The 11,366-nt window shown below is 58.0% G+C and overlaps 1 protein-coding gene across 1 annotated transcript in view; it reads right to left on the bottom strand.

Annotated features, from left to right (window-relative positions):
- Positions 1-10,583, bottom strand: part of SEMA6B (semaphorin 6B) — a 41,770-nt gene extending 31,187 nt beyond the window's left edge. The window contains exon 1 of the mRNA XM_065535656.2: positions 10,495-10,583. The gene's annotated coding sequence lies outside the window, so the exon portion shown is untranslated. The remainder of the gene's footprint in view (positions 1-10,494) is intronic.
- Between the last annotated feature and the right edge of the window lie 783 nt (positions 10,584-11,366).

Here is an 11,366-nt window from a genome sequence, read left to right on the forward strand (position 1 = left end):
GGAGGCTGGCACGTCGCAGAAAGGACTCCTGGGACTCTCCCCTTCACTCAGACATGACACTCAGCCTCATTTCTTGTTTGTTCCCAAGGACAGGGTCTTGGTCTGTTGCCCAGGCTGAGTACAGTGGTACCATCATAACCCACTGCAGTCTCAACCTCCTTGGCTCAAGCAATCCTCCTGTCTCAGCCTCCCCAGTAAGCTGGGATCATAGGTGTGTCACCATCCTCAGTCCATTTTTGTACTTTTTGTAGAGATGGGGTTTCGCTATGTTGGCCAGGCTGGTCTCAAACTCTTGGCCTCAAGTGATCCTGCCACTCCGGCCTCCCAAACTGCTGGGATTACAGGCGTGAGCCACTGTGCCCAGCCAGTCTCTTTTTCTTGTCCATAAAATAAAGACACCAGCTCAGGGCCTGGCACACAAGCATTCACTTTAGGTTAAATGACCTTGCTGTGTGACCTTTGGCCAGCTACACACCCTCTCTGGGCGTCTCTGTTCCAAGATAAAAGACAGTGATCCCAGGCAGGCTTGGAGCCTCCATTTCTCCATCTGCCACAGCACAAGGGACGGGGGTGGGATGTCTGTCTCCAGTTCCATACAAGGAGCTCCCTATCGTCCCGGCTGCCCCAGTATTCTGGCTCCAGGGCCAGCGTCCCCAGGGGGATCGAGTAACCTGGTCCCGGCAACGGGGCCCCAGGGCCGTCCAGGTCTGGTTACGGGCTCTGCTTACAGCTGCCCCTCCAGCTGCTTCGGTCGCCCCCATCATAGCCCAGCCAGGCTCTGGGGCTGTCTAGGAACTTGGCAGGAAGGCTGGAGGGAGTCCCTAGGGCCTGGGCATGAGGGGTGGGGCAGAAAAGAGAGGCCCCCATACCCCCCATCCTACTGGATGTCGGTTAACTCATCCCTGCCCAGCCTCGGAGGTTAACTCATCCCTGCCCTCCCCTCCACTTTTATTTATTTTTTTCTAGCCTGTGTCACCCAGGCTAGAGTGCAGTGGCATAATCTAGGCTCACTGCAACCTCCGCCTTCCAGTTCCAAGTGATTCTCCTGCCTCAGCCTCCTGAGTAGCTGGAATTACAGGTGCATGCCACCACACCTGACTAATTTTTGTATTTTTAGTAGAGATGGGGTTTCACCAAGTTGGCCAGGCTGGTCTCGAACTCCTGACCTCAGGTGATCTGCCCGCCTCGGCCTCCTAAAGTGCTGGGATGACAGGTGTGAGCCACTGCACCCGGCCTAAGCCACTGTGCCCGGCCTCCCCTCCACTCTTGACCTCCCTTACCGAGTCCTCAGTTCTCAGAGCCTCAGTTTCCCCATCAGCGAACCAAGCATGATAACCATCCACATCGGCTTCTCACGAGGGGTAATGAGCAATCGTGATACGTGCTTAATTAACTGTTGTGATGCTGCACTGCCATGGGTTAGAACCCTCCCATCTCTGAGCTTGTTTCCTCCTCTGAAAGATGAGGATAAAACATTGGCTCCACAGGGGCAGGGGGTGTGTCTCAGTTACTGCTGTGACCCCAGTACCCAGCATGGGGCCTGGCACACAGTAGGTGCTCAACAAATCAGCTGAATGAATGTCCCAGGAAGAGCCCCCACTTATAAAATAGTTCCAACGGGGCCGGGCAAGGTGGCTCACGCCTGTGATCCCAGTGCTTTGGAAGGCTGAGGCAGGGGCTCCCTTGAGGCCAGTTTGAGACTAGCCAGGGCAACACAGCCAGACCCCATCTCTAAAAAAAATAGCAATAATTAGCTGAGTGTGGTGTGACATGCTACTTGGGAGGCTGAGGTGGGAGGATCACTAGAGCCCAGGAGGTCAAGGCTACAGTGAGCTGTGATGGCCTCACTGCACTCCAGCCTGGATGACAGAGAGCCCTGACTCAAATAATAACAAGAATGATAATAATAATAATAATAGTTTAAAAATAAAATAGTCGGCCGGGTGCGGTGGCTCACGCCTGTAATCCCGACACTTTGGGAGGCCGAAGCTGGAAGGTCACCTCAAGTTAGGAGTTCGAGACCAGCCTGGTCAACATGGTGAAACCCCCGTCTCTACTAAAAATACAAAAATTAGGTGGGCGTGGTGGTGGGCGCCTGTAATCCCAGCTACTCGGGAGGCTGAGGCAGGAGAATGGTGTGAACCCGGGAGGTGAAGGATACAGTGAGCTGAGATCGCACCACTGTACTCCAGCCTGGGCGACACAGCAAGACTCCATCTCAAATAAATAAATAAATTAATTAAAATAGTTGCAAGGATATGTTCATTCCAGACTTCTTAAACACCTACTGTGCACCAACAAGGCTGGAGACTCAGCCACGCTCGGGGTTGTGCACGTCCAGGGCTTGGCACAGAGCCCAGCATGCAGGAAGCACTCAATTAATGCTGAGTGCGTCTTTTGCAGAGGATGGGACTCTACCCTGAGCCGCCTTCCACATTCAACTCACAGCAGGCCAGGAGAGCGGGAATTCAAGAACAGATTTAGGAAGGCTGCACCTGCTATGCGCCATGCTTTTCCCGCATATGAACTCATTTCCTGCCCGCATCAACCCTCAGAGACCAGCACGCTCATCCCTGTTTGCAGATGAAAAACTGAAGCTCAGAGAGGTTAAGCCATTTTGCTGAGGTCACATAGCACATAAGGGTGCCAGGAATGCAAAGGTGATCTTGCTTCTTGCTGACTTTTTTTTTTCTTTTTCTTTTTTTTTTTTTTTTGGAGATAGGGTCTCTGTCACCCAGGCTGGAGTACAGTGGCGTGATCTCGGCTCACTGCAACCTTGACCTCCCAGGCTCAACCAATCCTCCTGCCTCAACCTCCTGAGTAGCTGGGACTACAGGTGTCCACCACCACATCCGGCAAATTTTTTGTAGAGAGGGGTATGATACCCAGGCTGGTCTTGAACTCTTGGGTTCAAACGATTCTCCTGCCTCAGCCTCCCGAAGTGTTGGGATTAAAGGTATGAGCCACTGTGTGAGGTCACCTCTTGCTGACATTTACCAAGTGCTCACAACGCGTTCCCTGCCCATGATGGTGGCACACCCTACATTTTGTTTTTCTTTTTTGAGACAGAGTCTCGCTCTGTCACCCAGGCTGGAGTGCAGTGGTACGATCTAGGTTCACTGCAACCTCCTCCTCCCGGTTCAAGCGATTCTCCTGCCACAGCCTCCCAAGTAGTTGGGACTACAGGCACGTGCCACCATGCCCGGCTAATTTTTGTGTTTTTAGTAGAGACGGGGTTTCACCATGTTGGTCAGGCTGGTCTCGAACTCCTGACCTCTAGTGATCCACCTGCCTCGGCCTGCCAAAGTGTTGGGATTACAAGCGTGAGCCACCGCTTCTGGCCAGCTAAAGTACTTCACAGACAGGCAAGCAGAGACCCAGAGAGACGCTGTCCCTGTCCCCAGGCCACTTGGGAAGTCAGGGTGTGGGAGCCCAGGCAGAACCTCCAGTGGGGACATGGATATGTCTCTGGGGCTCCTGGGCCTCCTCCCCTCTGGGGAGGGGGCTCCTGGGTAATTAATTTTAATCACTGTTTTGAAATTGGGCCACCAGGAGGCAAGTCGGAAACAGCAACTTGTAATTAGGAATGGGTGGCAGGTGGGGGGGGGTTGCAACGACCATTCAGAGGAAATTAAAGTGTCATTTACACCCAGCGGGTAATTAAGGGGTCCAGGAGGGGCGGCTCGGGGAGGCTGGGGCTTCCAGGGAATCCAGGCTGGGGCTGGGGCATCAGGCACCCACAGATTCCCAAGCAGGTTTGGGGATGGACAGGTCCTCCCTTCAGACCCGATTTGGAGGAAGTACAGAGTGGTGGGTCCTGAGCTTGGGACCCAGCTGTGGGGTTCAGAGGAGAATAAGGCTCTGTTATAGGGACTCCACTTAGGGAGGAAGAAAGAAAGATGGCCCCGCCTTTGGGAGCTTGATCTAGGGGCAGACGAGGAGCCTTTCCCCTCCAACTTGGAGTTCTGGGCGCCCTTCCCCCAACTGCTGAACTCCTCCCCCAGAATTCCTCCAGTCACTGCCCCTCCCCAGAGGCCGGGGATCCCCAAGTGGTCGGGACCGGTGTGAGAGGCCTGGAGGGGGTCCCCGCTGAGACCTGTGGTGGGGAATGGGGGTGGGGGGTCTCAGGGAGTGCCAAGTGCTGCTGGGAACGGAAGACCTGGTGAATGAACTTGAAGAAGACAAAGGCGGGAAATAGGTCCCAGGGGAAAGGCCCGGGGTCAGAGCGGACCACAAGTCCTGGTGAGTCAGGGCTCAGGAATGGTGGAGGGGCTGGCAGAGTGACGTGGGCACTGGGGGATGGGGCTTGAGAACCGTCAAACTGTGGAGAACAGCGTTTGAGGGGAAGGGGCCCCCCGGTTTGCTGGGTCATCTCAGGGAACCTGTCACCCCCATCTGTGCCTCATTGCTCCCCAGAGCCTGAGGCACTGACCTCCAAAGACGGACGACAGCAAACACTTACGGGGCGCCTACCCCATGCTCCCAGCCCTGTCCCTCAGCCCAGCAGGGGAGGTGAGAGGGGCTCTTCTGACGATTCCATAGGTGGGAAAACTCGGGGCCAGGGTGGGCAAGGGATGGGCCCAAGGTCGCACAGCCCAGAAATGGCCAAGCTGGGATTTGAACCCAGGCCCAGGAGTCCAGACGCTGCGCTCTTAACCACAGCACTGCCCTGCCCCAGAGAAAGGAGCTTTCAGCCTCTTCACATCCATCTCAGCAAGTTTTCCCTATCCATCCACCTTTTCCCCCTCTACTGCCCTTGCCTGGCCCACCCCCATCAATTATTACCAGGACCTGGTCTTCAGTTGCAGCCTTGCCCCGTCTGTCTTTCCCAAAGATGCCACCAGAGGGCACCAAGAGTCAGATCCCATCTGTCCTCTTCCCGCGGCACTCCATGGCTCCCACCTCCCTGGGAATCAAAGCTCAAGTCCTCACTGCAGCCCACAAGGGCCCTGCATGACCGGCCGGTACTCTCCTTGCCCTTCCCTCCTCCCATTCTCCCCCTCCGCACTCTGCTCCAGCCACATGGGCCTCCTTGGTGTTCCTCCAATACCCCAGGTGAGGTCCTGCCCCAGGACCTTTGCACGGGCCATGCCCTCTGCCTGGAGTGCTGCTTCCCAAGATCTCTGCACGACCAGCTCCTTCTCATCTTCCAGGTCTCAGCTCAAATGTCACCTCCTCAGAGACACCCTCCCCGACAGCCTCAGTGAACACAGCCCCGGCCTTCTCAGTCACTTCCAGGATAATTGTCTTCAGGGCACTGACTATACCTGATTTACCTTGTCACTTTCTCTAGTTAGTGTCTGTGCTCCCCTGCCCGCCCCCACCCCCCGCCCAGCTGGGAATTCGAGAAGGACCGGACACAGTAGTCTGCCTTGGTCGTTGCTGGGTCCGTGGCACCTGGCACTTAATAGGTGCTCACTAAACATCAGTCCACTTGTTAAATGCAAGCAACGCTCTCACAGCTCCAAATGAGATCATGACCAGAAGCTCCAGTTTCTGCTTTGCAAGATTGTTCCTTTTTCTGGAGTCAGAAGCCCAAGAGAACTATATTTGGCATTTTGCCTGCATCCTCTCATTTAAATGGTCAACCCTAAGGGAGGCAGAATAGCAACCCGTTTTACAGATGGGGAAACTGAGGCTCAGAGAGGGGGCATGAGTAAGTGAGAGAAGAAACTGATTCAATCTCAAGTCAGTCTGATCCAAATGCTAAGGCTGCCTCTAAGGGAGATAATTCAGAATTGCTACTTCAACTTCCCCAGGGGCTCTGAGTCCATGGCCTTCAGGGGAGGGAGGTTCTTCTGCAATCATCAGAAAACATATGGCCACCCCCTAGTGAGCTCCTAAACATCCATCATGGCCCTAGCTACAATGCCCCTTCCTGGTACATCTTCCCTGATCCATGAGGCAGGGTATAGCTTTCCCTAGCCCCAGTTGCTCCCTCTGCCCTAGCCCTGAAAACGCATAGCACAGGGGGCCAATGCCTGCCCCTGTTTCTCTTCCTCTAGCCTGGAAGCCCCTCCAACTAGACAGCGGAGTTAAGGTTACCTCTTTGGGATCCTAGCATTACCCAGCACAGGGGACAGCACACGGGGGCCGCTGGCAGCATCTGTTGACTGACTGATTGACCTAATTGCCTGGAACCAGGCCCACCTGAGAACCCACAATCCTCCTCTGGGCTCCGTATTTGGGAAGTTCCCTCCTAGGTCCGTCCTTGGAAGGCTGGCTTAGCCGGGCCATGGTGCATCCTGGGAAATGTAGTCTAGAGTGGGCTTTACCTCCCAGTGGGGCCCTGGGGTGGCCACCTTTGGCCCCTGGGGCCAGATGGAGAAGGGCCATTGAGGGTGGCAAGTAGTGGGGACCCAAAGAGCCCGAAGGGTGGTCCCCAGCCTCCCAAGTCTCTTACTTTTTCTTTTTCCTTTTTTTTTTTTTTTTTGAGACGGAGTCTCGCTCTGTCCCCCAGGCTGGAGTGTAGTGGCACAATCTCAGGTCCTTGCAACCTCCGCCTGCTGGGTTCAAGCGATTCTCCTGCCTCAGCCTCCTGAGTAGCTGGGATTACAGGCACCTGCCACCATGCCCGGCTAATTTTTGTATTTTTAGTAGAGACGGGGTTTCGCCATGTTGGCCAGGCTGGTCTTGAACTCCTGATTCGGCCTCCCAAAAGTGATCCTCCTGCCTCAGCCTCCCAAAGTGTTGGGATTACAGGCGTGAGCCACTGCGCTCGGCCTCAAGTAACTTTCTTTCTTTCTTTCTTTCTTTCTTTTTTTTTTTGAGACGAAGTTTCGCTTTTGTTGCCCAGGCTGAAGTTGCCCAGGCTGGAGTGCAATGGCGCGATCTTGGCTCACTGCAACCTCTGCCTCCCGGGTTCAAGTGATTCTCCTGCCTCAGCCTCCCAAGTAGCTGGGATCATAGGCACCTGCCACCGCACTCGGTTAATTTTCTTTTGTATTTTTAGTAGAGACGGGGTTTCACTATGTTGGCCAGGCTGGTCTTGAACTCCTGACCTCAGGTTATCTGCCCGCCTCGGCCTCCCAAAGTGCTGGGATTACAGGCATGAGCCACCGCTACTTTCTTACTTGTCCTAATGTCTGCATTTCATCTGGATGTCCCTGGAGGAGAGGTGATGAAGGACTGTGATAAGGAAAGAGGACTGTGTGCCTGGGTTCCTATGGCCACATGCCTGACCCCAGCACCGCCGTTCATGATGGTGAGGGTGTCTAGGGTGAAGGGTCTGTTTTGGGATAATTCAGCCAGAGGACATGGGGCTGGTGGCTGGGGCCTGAGTCTTCGGCTGCTTTGAGCCTGTTTCCCTACTGCTGCTACATGAAGACAGGGACAGAAGAACCGCACCACCATGGCCAAGAGAAAGCCACAGCCCAACCAAATCACAGCTGGGTTTTGGAGGAACCACAGCCTGAGGCCCACAGCCCCTTAAACACCTGAGAATCTCAGAACCCTGCTATCTTAAACAGGACAGCAGTTCAGAAAACCCACAGGACCTGGAAATTGAAAGAAAAAAAAAATCTAGAAGGTCACTTGGGCCTGACCAATATCAGGATTATTCATCCAGGATTCTGGAAAGACGGCCGTCCAACCCCGCTGGCCTGCCTCCCATGAGGGGCAGCTCACCACTCCTTCCAGCAATGCATTTGGTTTCCAAGGAGCCTGTCTCCTTGTAGCTACCCTTCCTCAAGATCTGAAATGTGACCCATGCCCCTCCCCCCTGCTCTATAACTTTCCATGGCTCCCTATTGCCCTTGGGATAAAGTTCGCTCCTCGGCTTGGCATTCAAGGCTACTACCTACCTCATGGTCCTCTTAAATAGTCCAGCCACTCAGGCCTCCTCCAACATACCCTGCCTTGCTGTTCCCTCTGCCTGCAATGCCTGTCCCCCTCTCCTCCTGGCAGAATCCTTCTCCGCCTTCAAGCCCAGTCCCAGTACTCCCTCTTCCGGGCAGCCTTCCCTGCTCCCACCTGTCCTGACCACTGCCCTGGAAGTTTCTCCCTCCAGCATCTCCCTTTCCAGGCCCACAGGACAGGGCCACGCCCAGGGTCAGCTCGGGACACCTTCCTTCCTGGGAGACGGACGGTGACCAGCGATATCCTTCAGTCCCTGGGGATCCAGCTCACCTGTCCCGCAGGCTGACGTCATGGTCACCTTTCCAAGGGCAGTTTGATTTCTATCTTCCAGGCCCAGTCCCGGTAACCCCAGCAAACTTCTGCCGCCAGCTCGGTGTGGCCACTGCAGAGGACATGCCACATCTCCAGCCCCTTCTATGCCCATCAGACAGAGGCGAGGACTGAGGTCTCAGGGGGAAAGGACCCTCCTGGGGGGACTCGATACCTAGGCTTGGAGACAACTCCAAAGCCGAGGAGGCAACACGGGCCCTAAGATCCTGTCGGGGCTCAGCCGCAGCGGAGTCTGCTGGGGGAACCAGAGGCAAAGTGGGGCAGGCACAGATCAAGACAGTCTCAAGTGACCTCTCTCTGCCTCACCTCCCCCCACTCCAGTCCAAAACCAAAGCACATCTCCCGGGGAGACTGAAGCCCAGAGAGGACTAGGGACCAGCCTGAGGCCACACAGCGAAGCGCCTCCTCTCAAAGCTCCAGGTCTGAATCCTGCATAGCCCAGAGTCAAGGGGAAGAAGGGAGGAGCACAGCTTCAGGGCAACCCTTAGCGAGGAGCTGGGATGCAGCAGGGTTCTTGGGTTTCAGCGGCTTCCTCGGGCCTCAGTTTCCCTGCCTGCTGTTGGGAATGGGCCAGTTCAGAACAGACAAGAGGCTGACGCCAGGCTGCCACCTACCCAATATCCGAGGCGTCTCTGTGTGGGTGGCAGTGACTCCCAGACAACTTCCCGTAGAGTTTAAGACCCCCTTCCAGGTGGGTTCCAACTCAGCCTCGGTCCCAGCCATCCCCCTCCACCCACCCGACAACCTGTACTCTCCCTAAGTAGAGTTTAAAGCAATGGGGCAGGCACAGCCCGAAGTCCCACCCCTGAAAGAAACTGGTCTCCTGGGATGTGGGAAAGGGTTTGGGGGCAAGGCGGATGCCCCAGGTGTCCGGAATTTTTATTTTGGAGAGGGAGTTTGGACCTTCTGACATGCTAAAGGAACACAGAAAAATAGAAATGCGATTTTGCAAATGGGGCAGAGGCCTCCTTCAGTCACCACAGCCACGAGTCCCTCTCCCCCTCCTCCCTCCTTCAACCCAAACCCAGAACCCCAAAGCCTCAGGGCACCCCAGTAACTCCAAGCACCTATTCCGCTCCAGTCTAGGGGTCAAAGATGACAGCCTCAGGTAGAGGATGTCAAAGACCTCAGCGAGAGAGGGAGGGCCACATGGGGGCGGGGGCGAGGGTCTGCGAATCCCTCCCCCAACCCCAGGACGCCTGCAAACGCTCCTAGCTCCAGCATTAACCCGGCCGGGGCAGAGGTGGGGGTTCATGACAGTAGCGCCCCCTCTGGGAGGTGCCCCAAACTCGGAGGGCGCCCACAGGCGGAGAGCAGGACAGGAGGGGCACGTGACCCCCGCCCCGGAGACCAATCAGCGCCCGCGGGAGGGGGCCACACTCGGCGCCCCCCACCCATCCCGGCGCGCGTGGAGAGAAACGTTTTCTTTGTCCTTTTGTCAGCTCTTGGGGGGCCCCGAACCCCCAGGCCCCCACTGCGGCGGGGGGCATCCAAACCGGCCGGCCCTCCCCTCCGACACCACTGTGACCCCTGCCTCGCGGCCTGGAGCCGGGACTCGTCCTGTTCTGGGCTGGACAGGAGGCCGGAGAGGACTCGGGCGCCCAAGGTGCGGCGGCAGGACGCGAAGTGGGGCACGCGAAGTGGGGCGGAGGGGCCTCCCGGTGTCAGGACCCCCACACCAGCCCCGCGTCGCCTCGACTTGGCTATCAGGACCCCGCCCCCCAACGCCACCCCCAACCCCCGACCAACAGGCCCCCTGCCTGCCCCGAACCCCCCACCTGGGCCCCAATCCAGCTCCCCAGCGGCGCAGCCGCGAGCCCCATTATTATGTCTCCTCCGGGCCCCCCCAGGACAAAATCTCCACCCGCTGCGGTGCCGACAGAACCCCCAACCTAGCTGCACATACAGGCCCCCAGTCAACAATCCAAGCGCCCCCCCACGTTGCAGTGCCATTAGACACCCCCATAATGGAGCCTCAGGGAGCGCCCCAGGCCAAAATCCAGCCCCTCCAAAGCGATGCCACCGGACCCCAACCGGACCCCGCCATACCGCCAGCGACCCCCTCTCCAATCTGGTCCCCTCCCCAGTTGCGTGGCTGAGAGATTCCTCCCCTCGTTCTAGCGCTCCCCAAACCCCCTCCCCAGCCCAAATCCGTCCCCTCCCAGTGGCAGGGCCCGCAGGCCCCCCAATCCTAGCGCCTGACCCGGCCACCCCAGCCAGCCTTTCGGCCCCCTAGCTGCGTGCCGACAGACGCCCCCATCCCCGCGCCTCCCCCAACCCCCTCCGCAGACGCCCCGGGGCGCTTACCTCGGAGCCGCGGCCGCCGCGAGTGCGCGGGCGGGAGGCGCGAGGGCGGGAGGGCGCGGGCTGGGGGGGTCCGTGCGCGCACCTGTCCCGGCCGGGGCGCTCAGCCCGGCATCCCCGGCTGGGGAGGGGGGCTGGGGGCGCGCGCTCACCCCGCCCCCGGGCCCGCGGCGCTGCGCTGGGGGAGGGGGCTCAGCCCCGGCCCCCCTCGCGCTGGCGTCGGCTCCCGGGGGGGCGCTGCGCGGCGGCCGGACCGGGGGCGCGCCGCGGCCGCATCTCCTCCGCCCGCCGCGGCCGCCGCTGCGACTCGCGGCTCTGCCACCTCCGCCCCCCCTTTCCAGCAACCCCCCCACCTCCCCAAAGCCAAGCTGGAGCCGCGCAAAACCCGGCCCGGAGCGACCGCGGCGCGGAGCGGAGGGCGGAGCCGGTGGGTGGCGTTTGGGTGGGTTGTTGGGGGAGACCCAAGGGGGTCACCATGCTTTGGTCCAGGTGGTGGGCTTATTAATTGAGCCGCTCCAACTTCATCTCCTGGTCCCCTCTGTTCAAACTCGCGTCCCCAGGATCCAGCTCCAATCACACCCAGCCCATGGGGTCAGTGAGGCTGTCAGGAACCCTGCGGTCTGGGTGGCCCCCTTCATAGACGAGGCCATTTCTTCAATCCACAAGCATTCCATTTAGCAACACTCACTCGACACTTCAGGAAACTGAGGCACAGGGAAGTCTTGTCCAAGGTCACCCAGTTAGAGAGTGGCAGGGGGTTTTGAACCTGAGCAAACTGGCCGCAGAGATCTACATGGTTCACCTCTCCCGGACCTGCCCTTCTGTCACCAGCGCCCTGTGGGGTCTGGCCCAGAAAGGAGTTCTTCGAGGACTGC

This window comes from Macaca fascicularis, chromosome 19, assembly GCF_037993035.2.
Source record: "Macaca fascicularis isolate 582-1 chromosome 19, T2T-MFA8v1.1".
Lineage (NCBI taxonomy): Eukaryota > Metazoa > Chordata > Mammalia > Primates > Cercopithecidae > Macaca > Macaca fascicularis.